The 13,376-nt window shown below is 50.5% G+C and overlaps 1 protein-coding gene across 1 annotated transcript in view; it reads left to right on the top strand.

Moving 5' to 3' along the window:
- The first annotated feature begins 7,746 nt into the window (after positions 1-7,746).
- Positions 7,747-13,376, top strand: part of CNTN2 (contactin 2) — a 54,042-nt gene continuing 48,412 nt past the window's right edge. Inside the window, exon 1 of the mRNA XM_034767194.1 lies at positions 7,747-7,937. The gene's annotated coding sequence lies outside the window, so the exon portion shown is untranslated. The remainder of the gene's footprint in view (positions 7,938-13,376) is intronic.

Below are 13,376 nucleotides of genomic sequence, written 5' to 3'. Positions count from 1 at the left end.
TGGCAGAGCATAAGGGCAGGGTGCTTAGCGATGCTCCTCACCGCGGCTCAGAAAACACAACCTGGCCTGCACTCCTCCCACCATCTGTTCCAGTACGGCACATCCACACAAGAGAACTGGGGCACTGGCAACACCTCACAGCCAGCCGGCCAGGCCCACGTGGGGTGTTCCTGACAGGGTGGGCCGGACTGCTAATTGATCCTCTTCCCCAGGTGGGGTGAACCGGTCCTGGAGGTGCACCAAAGTGCTACAAATCAATGTCACATTTGAGGGGGCCTGGACTCTGAGGGTACATCTACACTGCCAAAAAAAAAAAAAAAAAACCACCACCAAAAAACCCACAGGAGCAAGTCTCAGAACCTGAGTCAAATGACTCTGGCTCGCACTGCAGGGCTAAAAGTGGCAGTGTAGGCATTCCCGCTCGGGCTGGAGCCCAGGCTCTGAGACCCAGATCGAGGGGGGGTCTCACAGTCCAAGTTCCGGCCATAGCCCAAACGTCTACACAGCTCTTTTTAGGCCCGTAGCGCAAGTCTGAATCACCTGACTCAAGCTGCAGCGGGGGGATTTCTGTTGTGCTGACGTACCCTCAGTGTAGATGGGTGGAAGAGACAACTGCAGACTGAACCCAGGGTTTCTCTCACTTCCTTTGCATTCAGTTCTGCTCAAGTCAATTTTGACCTTATTCCCTAGCCACCAGCATCGCTGCTCTCCTCAAGGGCGTTTTGCACTCCCAACAGTGAGGACATGGATAACTGGTGAGAGTCAGCTGTGGGTGGACTGAGTTTGCTCCCTGGAGGGAAAACCACTTGGAAGCTCAGATTTACCATATATCAGATCAGACAACTGGTCCCATTGAGACTGGTAGCAACCTATCGGCAGTGTTTCAGGAGAAGGCAGAAGCAACCAGATCCCTCATCTAAAGTGGAGATAATAATTCTTCCTTACTTTACATGGAAGGATAATGGAAGGTAAAGTCATTGATATCTAGATTCTACAGTGGTGGGGGCCACATGGGAGTGCCTATAAGTCACCCCCTTTTGAGGAGAACTCCCTGGACCCTCCAAAATATCAGATGATCCGAGGCAGCAGATCAGTAAAAAACACTCGGCCCACCTTCTCCTGCTACCGCCATCATTTATAAAGGAAACAAAATATTTATTAGCCAGAGGTGACTGATAATGGAACCATTCTCGTCTTTGCAATCAATACTGAGAGAGAGACGTGCACACATTAGCCACAGTCGCTCTTTATGGCAGGATAACCATACCCACTTCTCCTCTGACCTCTGCCTACCCTCCCGGGAGTCTGGATCAATGTCAGCAGACTGCCTTAAATTACCCCGTTTGGTGGAACGCAGGCCTTAGTCAGTTTCCCATCACTCTAACCAAGAGCCATCCTCTCCACATTCCCCCCCTCCCCGTGAGAGAGCATCAGATGACCATCACCTGAACCTCCCCAGCTGATTTGACAGTATTGCTAGATAGCCACCTGCACGCCAAACAAAACTTGCTAAGAAAACCAAGCCCTTTGCAGCATGTGGGGAAAACCCTTGGGCAGCACTCATATCAGTGACATTTGCGGGGAGGAAGCGGGTTGGTTTTTAGCTGTGATAACGGGAAAACAATTAGGCGTCTTCTGTATTCTGGCTCCAAGACAAATTACAATCTGGGCAAATGCACTCTGCCTGAAATTCCTTCTGCAAAGCCTGCAGTGCCACTAATTTTACCTGCTCTGTGGAGGGAGCGAGAACGTCCGTCTTAAAGAGACATGCTCCCCTGCAAAGGAAGGTGCCCAGATACCACAGGGATGGACTCAATATAGGAAGCTAGACAGAGTCTGCCTATGCTCGGTAAGCCTCTTCTAGTCTTTGCTGCCCGTAAAAGTGGTTTCTCCTGCTTTCTCCATCTGTTCCATCCCCAGAACAAGCAACTCAGACAGCAGCATTAGCGTCTCCAACACTGCCTGGCCATCGTGCTTCAGGCTTGACCTGGAGCAATCTCTGTCTCCATGGCCCATTCAAGGCTTTGGCCTTTCTGCTGAGAGGGGGATAATGAGTGATGTGGCCACTAGTCTGCCAGAACCTGAAATGAGACTCAAGAAACATATTTCACTTGGGCCACACTGAGCTGGCCTGGGGCGTCCGGTCCCATCCGCTGTCCTAGAGGAGAATATCCCATTGTCAACCCACTAAGACATCCCATTTGTTTCATAGAAGCTTTGCTTGTTCACCTGCCGTGGGCCGAACAAAAGCCCTTTCTACCTCCAGCACTCTCAGCTGTACCGATAACCCCGTTGCCTCACCCGTCACCAGGCTCTCCATCTCTCCCTCCAACCGATTTACAGCCCGGGGGCTTTTGCAGCAGTTGGCTCATGTTTCAAACATTCCGCCTGGGCTTCCTCCAGGCTGGTCCCTCCGTTAACAGTAATCAATGGCCTTCTGTTGTGGATACGGTCCCGGCACGGGGAGGTCAACAGATTCCAATCTGTACTTTTCTGTTCTGACCAGCAAAAGTGCCATAGACTATCAGAGAAATAACGTACGCAGCCATGCACGGCACACGTGGCTCACTTGCTGTGACGCCACCAAGCCCTTGCAGCAAGGCTGTTGCCCTCCAGCACCACGCTTGAGGTTGGATATGAGCGCATGCCAGGCTGATAGCTCAGCGGAACTGAGCGGTAGCATGCCTCAGGGCTCCCCTTGCACTCCAGGGTATACGGTATGTGCGGAGAATGGGTACAACAAAGGAGACCTACTTAGGATGGGATGCTCATCGGGTCAATATGGCAGGTGGCTCCGCACGCCTCTCTCGGAGGTCTCCCTCCTGCTACAAGGCAAAAGTAACTGGTGGCCAGATTCACAGAGTCTGAGGCCAGACGTGCTCATCTAGTCTGACCTCCTGCATAACCCAGGCCAGAGAACTGCCCCACAATAATTCCGAGAGCAGAGCTTCTAGAAAAACATCCCACCTTCATTTAAAAGTTGCCCCTGATGGAGAATTCACCACGACCCTTGGTAAATTGTTCTAGTGGTTAATTACCCTCCCCTGTTAAACATTTACATTTTGCTTCTAGTCTGAATTTGTCTAGCTTCAGCTTCCAGCAATTGGATCGTGTTACACCTCTCTCTGCTAGACTGAAGAGCCCATTATTAAATATTTACTCCTCATGTAGATACTAATATAATCAAGTCACCCCTTAACCTTCTCTTTGTTAAGCTAAATAGATTGAGCTCCTTGAGTCTAGCACTATAAGGCATGTTTCCTACTCCTCTCATCATTCCTGGGGTCCTCTTTGACCCCTCTCTAGTTATCAACATTCTTCGTGAATTGTGGGCACCAGAACTGGACACAGGAGTCGAGCAGAGGTTGCACCAATATGGCAGGCAGCTCCACACTAGTCCTGCTACTAGGGCAAGGCTCCCTACTGACCACATGGCAGCATCAGATCGCTCACACGCCCCACGTCCTGCTCAGCACTTCTCATTTTGAAGTTGTGTGTGCAACACGCCACACCCGGGCTGGGTCAGGCCAGATAAAAGCCCTATTACAGACATCACTAAGCAGAACTGGCCTCCTTTCTATCCTGTGCTAAGCCTGCTTGCTCCCCTGCAAAGGCCACAGGTTACTGCATGTCTCTGTGCACGGTATGATGCGCCCATTCTGATCTAATAGCATTTCACATGCACTTTGCACAGAATGACTGCTCAAGATGCACGGCCACGGAGAACCAGATCCTGTGTCTGTAAATCACAGTGTAAACTCACAGACTTATATAAATTATTACTATTGACACTGAAGCAATGATTCCCCAGTGGTTAAAAGCAAAGAGAGTGAGCAACCCTCCTCATACTGAGGCTATTAGGGACTGCTGTATGGAATCCACTCACTGCCAAAAGCATTGACACTGTACGTGTGCAGAGATTTGGGTGACCAGATGTCCCGATTTTATAGGGACAGTCCCGATTTTTGGGCCTTTTTCTTATATAGGCTCCTATTACCCCCCCACCTCGTCCCGATTTTTCACATTTGCTGTCTGGTCACCCTAGCAGAGATTTACTTCAAATCCAGATTCATCACCCTCCCCTGCTCGCCATGGAATGAAACTTCACTTATGTGTGGGAGTGGCAACAGTGACAATGTTCATCTGTCTATGTTATTTCTGTGAAGCCCCTCATCATAGTATACAAGCAGGGCCGGCTTTAGGCCCTGCGGGGCCCGATTCCGCGGTCCGGGTCTTTGACGGCACTTCGGCAGCGGGGGGTCCGCTCCGCGTCTTCCGCGGCACTGAAGGACCCCCCGCTACCGAAATGCCGAAGACCTTGGAGCGGCCCACCCGTGCTGCTGAAATGCCACCGAAGACCTTGGAGCGCCCCCCCCTTCCTCCCTCCATCACCGAAATGCCACCAAAGACCCCGGAGCAGATCCCCCCACCACCGCCACCGGGTGAGCCTAAGGCGCGGGGCCCTCTTACCCGCAGGGAACAATTTCGGGGAATTGGCCTAAAGCCGGCCCTATATACAAGTGCCAGCGACAGACAACACCTGTCAGTCTGAAGGGTCCAAAAAGCTCACCCAGAAACTGATAGACCAATTACAGTAGAACCTCAGAGTTACAAACACCTCAGGAATGGAGGTCGTTCCTAACTCTGAACAAAACCTTCTGGTTGTTCATTCAAAACTTTACAACTGAACATTGACTTAATACAGCTTTGAAACTGTACGATGCAGAAGAAAAATGCATTTAATCATCTTAATTTAAAAAGAAACAAGCACAGAAACAGTTTCCTTAACTTATCAATCTTTCTTTAAACTTTCTCTTTTTTTATAGTTTACATTTAAGACAGTACTGGACTGTATTTGCCTTTTTGGGGGGATGGTCTCTGCTGCGGCCTGATTGTGTACTTCCAGTTCCAAATGAGGTGTGCGGTTGACCAGGCAGTTCGTAACTTTGAGGTTCTACTGTATACTCACCCACCAAGGAAATGCAGCTATATCTTGGGTGAAACGAAGCAGATGCTTAAGTGCACACAGCAACCCGGCACAACAGTTTAGAGCAAGAAGTGAAAAGGAATCTCGTATCCATTTTGAATCTGGAGGGAGAATTTAAGGAGACAGAATGTAGATACTTGTGTTGAACTTTGGTAGAGACACTGGGTTAACACCACAAAATACTGCAAAAAATGCCAGGGGATTTTCAATACTACCCTTAGTGCTCAGATACTACAAAGATGGGCAATACAGTACAGCCAAACCAATCAACCCTGGGTTTACATCTCATCTGAAAGTTAACCTGTGGAATTCACTCTTGCAGGAATTCAGCCAGTCAAACTCTGGCAATTGGGAGGACAGAGGAATGGATAGATACATGAGAGGAATACAGAACAAATGCACTCTTGTTTTGTAACATCTTGTTTTTCCCCTTTGCGAGAGGACCCACTAAGTTGCAAAACAACTTTCCTCCTTCCCACTTCCACGTGGCTGGAGGACGCCGGACTTCTGGAGCCCCGCCAATCAATACAGAGACACTAATGCATTAATTACTCTTCTGTAATGGCAGGCCATTAATGAATGGACAGACCCAAACCTGGTCGCTACATTATTAATGATCCTACACTGGAGTCAGGGAGGGCCAGATGGAATGGATAGAAAGTGAGGGGGGGGAAGGTCTCTGCAACCTTCCCCAGTCTCCCCCGCCCAGTCCAGAAACATGCACAGTCTGAGTTGAGAGCTGTTTGATTAGCCACCCTAAGTTGTGTTGCCATTGGATGGGAGTTCAGGGCATATTCATCATTGCCCAGCACGCCCCGAGGGCTGTGTGGAGAGTTCCCATCTGGGAGCAGTGTCCAGTTTCACCATGAGCTTGCAGCATGGTGGAATATATTAATTAGCACAGGGGAGCGGAGGAGGCAGCCAGGCCAAAGTCGTGATGCCGCTCTGGGTGGTAGCGACAGCCAGTGGTTATCATCTACAGCTGCTTGGGGAGGAGGAGGTGTGTGAAAGGAGTCTGGGATCTCAATCGAACCCCCGCAGGGACAAATGTCTACATCACAAAACCAACCAGCACCCATTTGGGCAGTCTCAGCAGAGAGGCCAAGGATGGATGGACCGTGGAGAGTGAATTCCTGTCTCGCCCTGCAGAGGGATCTCTCCAGGGTGGAAGCGAGGTGGGCAGCCCTGCCCTGACGCCTGTGCTGCACCTGACACCTCCCGTCTCCACGGCTTGTGGAGAAAAACCCTGAGCCAAATTCACAGCCTGGTGGAAGCTGACACAGGTCCGTTGAAGTCAGCAGCCTCGCACCTGCTTACACCAGGGTCCCAGTGCCCTCTCCCATGCTCTGGCCATGTAAACATATGAACGGAAAGACCTGGATGTGGGGGCAGAGGGATACTCTGCTTTTATTCTCCATATTCATCTCATTTCTGATTTGGGGGAGGATACATATTTTCAGTTGCTAGCAGAAAAAAAAACACCTTAGTTCAACCAGTGACTGTGTGCAGGTCCCCGGGACGCAGCATGCTTTGAAATCCCCCTCGCTCTGGGGTTTCAGGGCCCTCGGGGCACCGTGGAGCAGATTTGCTAACTCACGGGCATCCCTGCCTCATTACACACAGAACGGTTTTACCTCACCTCCCCCTTGTATCTCTGACAGCTACAGAGGAGGAAGGATGGGCTCGTTGTTAAGGCACTGGGCTGGGAACAGGAGATGTGCATTCGATTCTCATCTCAGCCACAGCCTCCCTGTAGGAACTTGGGCAAGTCCTTTAAATGGTCTGTGCCTCAGTTCCCCATCTGCAGCTTGGGATAGCGACCCTTCCCTCCCTATCTCCCAAGGCTGTTGGGAAGATAAATCCATTACTGTCTGTGAGGTGCTCAGACACCCCTGCCAGGGGGGGCAGACATACGCCTAGACAGAAATAACATTTCCAAGGACGCCTGTCAGCTGAGATCACTACAGCACCTGCTTCTGGTGCAAAGCGGAGACCCCAGCTTCTGTAGGCAACAGAAACAATCCTGAACCCCAGCCCTCCCGGAACATGAGAGGAAGTTTATGAACTGGGTCCGAGCTTTGATGTTAGCCCTCTCTCTGTAATGGGGCAGAACTGGAACTTGCCCCTCTCTCCCCCCATACCTGTGGAAAATTTGGATCTGAATGTATTTAAGAGATGGGCCTGAGATCTACAGTCAATTCCCTTCCTCCCCAACTCCAAGTAAACTTGGCTGCAACCAGAGTTTCTCCCTCACCAGCAGCATGTCACAAGGTGTTGAGCTGACAAATCAAGGCTTGCATCATTCTGTGCCCTGCTCAGCGGGGTGCCTCAAGATCTCAATCTAAGGGGGTTCCACTGTGTCTATTACCCGGTAATACATTTTGTGAGGCATGACCCTCCCCTGGCAAATTCACCTTCACATCCCAGCCCGGGACACGGAGCCCTTCACTTCCCAGTTCACACCGTGGAATTCTAACCCTTCACTTGCTTCTCCCGCGCACCATGTGCCTCCCTCTGCCCTACTGATGGGGTGAGGAGCCGGAGACAATCAATACAGGGCAGGGGTTTTCTGATCCAGGCTGAGGCAGAGCATGAATTATGTATGATGCTGCAAGTCGCCCTCCCTCTCTGACTGGTCCTTGGACCAAGGCAAATGAGGTAAAGACAGAGAGCGAGCGAGAGACCACTCTCCAGGGACCCAGAGTGTTGGCTGAGAGGGAGCGAGCGAGCAGGGGAGGGCGGGGAGGGAGGAGCACATCCTTATGCAGAGATGCTGCAGTGGCTTTGGGCACACACAGGCAAGCAGCAGCACAAAGCAAGAACTCGCCTGAAGGAGGAGGGCGGGCAGGAGAGAGGAAGGTTGTTGCAGCATCGAGGGCTCTAGGATCTCCCCTGCATACACGCCACGCACACGCGCACACACATCACCACACGTGTCATCCAGCCCAAGGTAAGTGGTCTCTTTCTGCTTCTCTGCGCCTTGATTCGAGGTGGGGGAAGAATTATCTGGATTTCAGGGAACCATTTCTAAGCCAAGCTAACTTTCAGTGACCCCAGGGTGATGCTCATCTTTTCCAGGGAATATGGCATGGGTAACACCTCCTAGGGCACCTGCAAGCCACCCACCAGCTCCATAAGGGGATGGTCTAAGGCTACAGCGTGGGGTCGGTTTTGTGCGTTTATCAGATGGTGATCATTTTGCAGGAAATGCAGGCACTGGCTGTGCTGGAAAAGGGATGGGGGTGGAGTGCGTGTGTGTGGGAGGGGGGGGAATCCAAAGAACATGTCCAGGAATGTGTCAATTCTGGTGGAAGAATAGAGACACCCTCATCCAGTAATTTAAAAACCAACAGGGATGTAAAACAGAGGCTGCTTATGTGGAATAGTGCTGGGTTTTACTGCCCTGCTTTCACGGTGTGGTATTACGCTGGGGGTGGCACTTTAAAGAGACCATTGCTATGATCACAGCTCCTGAATTTCTGATTCAGAGGGCAGGGAGCATAGAGAGCGGCTCACCAAGGCAATGCTCCTGCCCACTCTGTAGAACTCTGTAGGCTTGTACTAGGGTGACCAGATGTCCTGATTTTATAGGGACAGTCCTGATTTTTGGATCTTTTTCTTATATAGGCTCCTATTATCCCTCACCCCCTGTCCTGATTTTTCACACTTGCTATCTGGGCACCCTAGCTTGCACCCAAGGCAGCTTGTAAACATAAGCTGGGAGAGATCTGGAGCAGGGTGCAGGCAGAGGGGTGTGGTGAACCTGAGTTCTCTACTGCAGAAAGAGGGGATCAGAAAGACCATGGCCACCAGCGTCCCCCCTCCTGTCCCTGCGCCTAATTAGGACCCTCAGGCAGGAGGGCAAAAGTTCAGGCTCTTCTGTGTGCACAGAGGATACTTGTCCATGCTTCAGGCTGGTGAGGGCTTGTGTAACGTGTCTGGGTACTACAAAGTGCTACAGCTGCACAGGGTGCTGGTGGGGCCACAGTGATTTTCAGTGGGGCTTGCCTGAATTAAGTCACAGATAAAAGCCTCAATACTGGGCCTGCAACATCAAGCAGGAGCGAGGACAGAGGGATGGATGACACGCAGGAGATCACAGGCAGCAGGGGCTAAGCCCTCCTTTGCACCCAGGCATTCAAACGGCGTCAGTGCCAGGGTGAATGCAATAGTGGCCGAGGCTGTTTTCTGCAGCTTGTGTTTTAGAATGTGGGTCCTACCCCTTCCCCCATTATCCCATCCAATCCTGTTCCATTGACTTCCCTACAGCTTAAAAGGTTCTCCAGGACTTCAGAATCATGCATTTATTTAATCGGGGGGAGGGGGCGGATCATTTAAAATTAGTTTATTTTTCTTTAAAGAAAGGAACACTAGTTGATCCCTTGGACAGGAACTAAAACCCTTCCCAGCAGTGTCCTGGGCAATTCCCCTCCCTCGCCAGCCCTGCTCCAGTGCAACTTTGGGCAGAGAACCTCACTTTCTATTGGAACCTACAAGCATCAGCCAGTGCTACCCAGAGGACAGCAATTTGGAAATGAATCTTTCCTAAATCCAATAAGAGCCACTAATCATTTAGTGACACTGCCTAAGAGCATTGGCGCCTGAGAGTGCGCACACATGCTAGCCCAACACCAGTGCCTCCTTTTGTTTCAACTGGATTCTTCTTCACTTCCTGTCCCAAACAGCAGTGTCCTGTTAATTAGCTTCTAAGAGCCGACCGAGCAGTGGCTGAGAGCGGGTCAGTGAATCAGTAAAGTGCTGGGTGAAAGGTGCACTCGCGGTAAGGGAATATTGAACTTCAGTGGAAGTCTCATTGTTGAGTCCTCTCCAGTAAACAAGGCAGGGCAAGAAAAGAGGCCATCGGGACTGTTTCCCTGCTACTCCAATTCAGAGAGGGGCTGGGTTTAAAAACTGGCAAACCTTGACTTGTCAGCTGAGGACTGTGATAGCCAAACTCTGGGTTGGCATCATATCCTCCTCTTCCAAAGAGCCTGCAACCCTTACACACACAACATGCTCATTCTAATCACTGGGCTACCAGCAGTGTTTCAGGTCACGCATACTTTAAGAGGAGGCTTTTAAAAGACGTCTCAGGAATTCAGGCACACAAGTCCCATTGACTTTCATTGAGCTCCTTAATACCTAAAGCACTTGTGAAAATCTTTTTCCCCCAAGGTGCCCTGCATGTTGCAAAGACAGTATTGAGGCTAACTTTGGAGGGTAACTTTTGAAAGTTACCCTCAAGTAAATGTATCATAGCATTCTACAGTAACAGTCCAGCATGCTCATCTTACAATAGCAATGAGGCTGCAGGGCTTGCACCGAGTACTCTAAAATACTCTAGGACTGGATGAGCAGGAGAGTGTGTCTGCTCAGACACTGTCAGCTTGAAAAGCTCACGTCGACTTTACAGTGTGGTTTCACCTTGAGCTGAGCTGGAAAAAACATCCCCTTTTTCCCATGAACTGGTGAAAATCCAAAATTCCTTCCAGCCATGACTTTTATCCCTCACAGACCAAGGGTGGGTTTTCCCAGGCACAGACTCCTGCTCCGTCACAAAGGGCTGTCCTCACACTGTAAACAACAAGTCCCCCTGTGGCCGAAGCTCACTAGAAATTCGCTGTTAGGTCTAGAGAGTGATAAAGTTACATTTCAGAAGTCTGTTGGTAGAAGTGGGATCTTGCCCCAAAACGATGCAAACACTCAAAGAAATTCAGCTCTGGGGTTTGACCTTATGTGATCCTCCACTCCAGCCTCCAAAGTCGTGTTCACTTCTCGTTGAACACTGGCCTTTGTCTCTCCCAGGAGGAGCTCACAAGGTGAAATGGCCTCTCCCCCGTAGGGCCAGACAGGCACTCTAGGGAACACAGGGATGAGCACCTGCAGCTCCCAGTGGGGTCTATGGAAGCTAGAGTTGCACAGCATCAGGCCTTTCTAGAGGCAGGATCTCCTAGTGGCAGTGGGGTGAGCTGGAGAAAAACTCCTGCCCCTGGAGAACTGCAATTATGGCTCACTACTGCACAGCCACTCCCTTTCCCCAGCCTGACAGCCCCACCCTGCCCTGTGGAAACACACCATGGAACACCACACTTATCTATATTCTCTTCAGTCTTCTCTCTCCCTTCTAGTACCCTCTTTTCCTTCCTTTTCTTTCCCTCTCACTTCTTTATCTTTTCTTTCCTCTCCTTTCTTTCCTTTCCCTCTTCCCTCTTTTTTCTTTTCCTTTCATTTTTTCTTCTCCCCTTCCATTTTCTTGGCCTCTCTCATTTGCTTTTATTCTCTCTCCTTTCTTTCCCTCATTTCTTAATCTGCTACTATTAATTATTTGTACTGTGGTAGTGCCTAGAATTTGGGTCAAAACAGCATTTTTTTTTGGACAGAAAACTGGTTTCGACCAACATTTTCAGCCACCTCACCTCAGACTTCCATCCCAGCTCGCAGTGCAACAGCCACGGGAGAGCGACAAATTGCCACCGGGTGTAGGATCAGGTTACACAGAACAATCGCCTCAGTGGCATGAACGGTTATTCTTTAGCTTTCAAACACAAGACACACACAGCTTCATTCCAGCCTCTAGCTTCTTATGATTTATATTGCAGCAGCATCTAGCGCCCCAGTCAGAGTGCCATTGTGCTAGGTACCGTACAAACAAGGCAGACAGAGACAATCCCTGCCCCAGAGAGCTTGTATGCAACATGCCACTCAGGGTTCCCAGGTGTCCAGTTTTTGACTGGAAAGTCCAGTTTTCGGGGGACCTGCACAGTCTCCGGTCAGAAGTATTGACTGGAGACCCAAAGTCCAGTTACCGCAATTCTATTGTCGCCTCCCCAGCCAGCCCAAGGCCCTTTAACCCCAGAGCGCTGGCCCGGAGAGGGGCAGAGTTGGAGACACCCCCACTGCTAGTCCCGTCTGGGCTGGGGAGGGACATGTCCTCTTTCTCTGCACGGCTGCAGCAAGTTTCCCCATCCCATACAAACTCTTTGCCACTGCTGGACAGAGCAGGAGAGACACTGTCCCCTTCAGCCTCCCGCTTCTCTTTACGGTGAGTTGAGCCTTTGGTGGGTGGAGGCTTCAGGTAAAGGTACCAGCCCCTCGTGTGCTGGGAAGCCCCCCTAGCCAGTCCCAGCAGCTCAAAGTTGTTTTGCTTTGCTGGGGGGAGGTGGGGAGAATTGCTAAAGGAAGCCCCTGCACTTTCAGTCTGAAGCCATACCATCACAGTGGCACGTCAGGGCAGAACATTGTGGAGAACCTAAGGGCAGGGCTCCCTCCGGGTGCTCTGAAGCGTATGCCAACAAAGGGGAGTCAAAGCCAGTTTCCCTTCTCCCCCTTGCCTCACTCATACATCCCATTTGTAATTGTATCTTGTGAGTCTCTCCACTGCCGCTAGCGAGTCTGTATTTGGCCCATTGGATAGCATACATGTGGCTACGTATTTGATACAGAAAATTCTGACCATAGCTGTAGTGTCCGGTGTTGAGAAATTGGAAAGTTGGCAGCCCTACACTCAGTGTAGTGCTCTGTCCCCCTCTAGCAGCGTCCGGGTCACAGACAGAGGTTGATGAGCCTTGGCTAGCAAATATTGTACTTTTAGCTCAGATAGTTGAGGCCAAGAAGCCCTGGGTTCAATTCCCATGGTCAACAACCCACCCAGGGATGCAGTATTAGAAGCTCTCAGCCTACAAGATTCAGACTTGAAGTTTGGAGAGAAGGTTTGGTTGCTAATTCAAGCACTATGAATGTCTGGAGTCTGCAAATTTGGGCTAGAAATCATGCAAGAGCAAACGCTTACATAAGGTTTCTGGCTGTTCTACCTCCAGATATGGTTAAAAATACTGCAAACAGCCTCTCTTGTAGTATTTCAGAACTTCCTGCCAGAGATAAGAATCAGAAGGGGGGGGGGAGAAACACACACACACACCCCTTAACATCTCAGGGCTCAGGCTCAGTTCTAGAAGCAGCCATGGGCTTGAGGTTCATCACCTGTTCTGGAACTAGGCAACACTGGGGAAGGGTGATGAGTTCCAGAATGTGGCAGTTAGGGGAAGGGAGGGAATTGTTTGAGATCCAGATGTGGGAGAAGATTCAGAGCAGAGGTTATTTTATCTGAGCTGGTTCTAGTGCGTACGTTCCAGTGGAACCTCTGTGGAAAGCACATGTTCAGGATATTGCTGTGACAATCCTGTCAGGAGTCAGGAGGAGGAGATCTGAGGCAGCTTCATTCACTCCTCTTTCTTTTTGACCTCACAGTTTTGAGGATTAGACTCTTGAAGGTGCAACCGTAGCTAGTTCCCACCCTCCTGTCTCCTGGCTAGCAGGTAACCCCACCAGGGGAGCTGGGCTACAGGGTCTGCTGTTTCCAAGGCAACTGTTGTGCCCTGATGAATCACTG

Source organism: Trachemys scripta, chromosome 4 (genome assembly GCF_013100865.1).
Source record: "Trachemys scripta elegans isolate TJP31775 chromosome 4, CAS_Tse_1.0, whole genome shotgun sequence".
NCBI lineage: Eukaryota > Metazoa > Chordata > Testudines > Emydidae > Trachemys > Trachemys scripta.
Note: the sequence above shows the minus strand (reverse complement) of the source record. Positions and strands in the feature narration are given on the sequence as shown.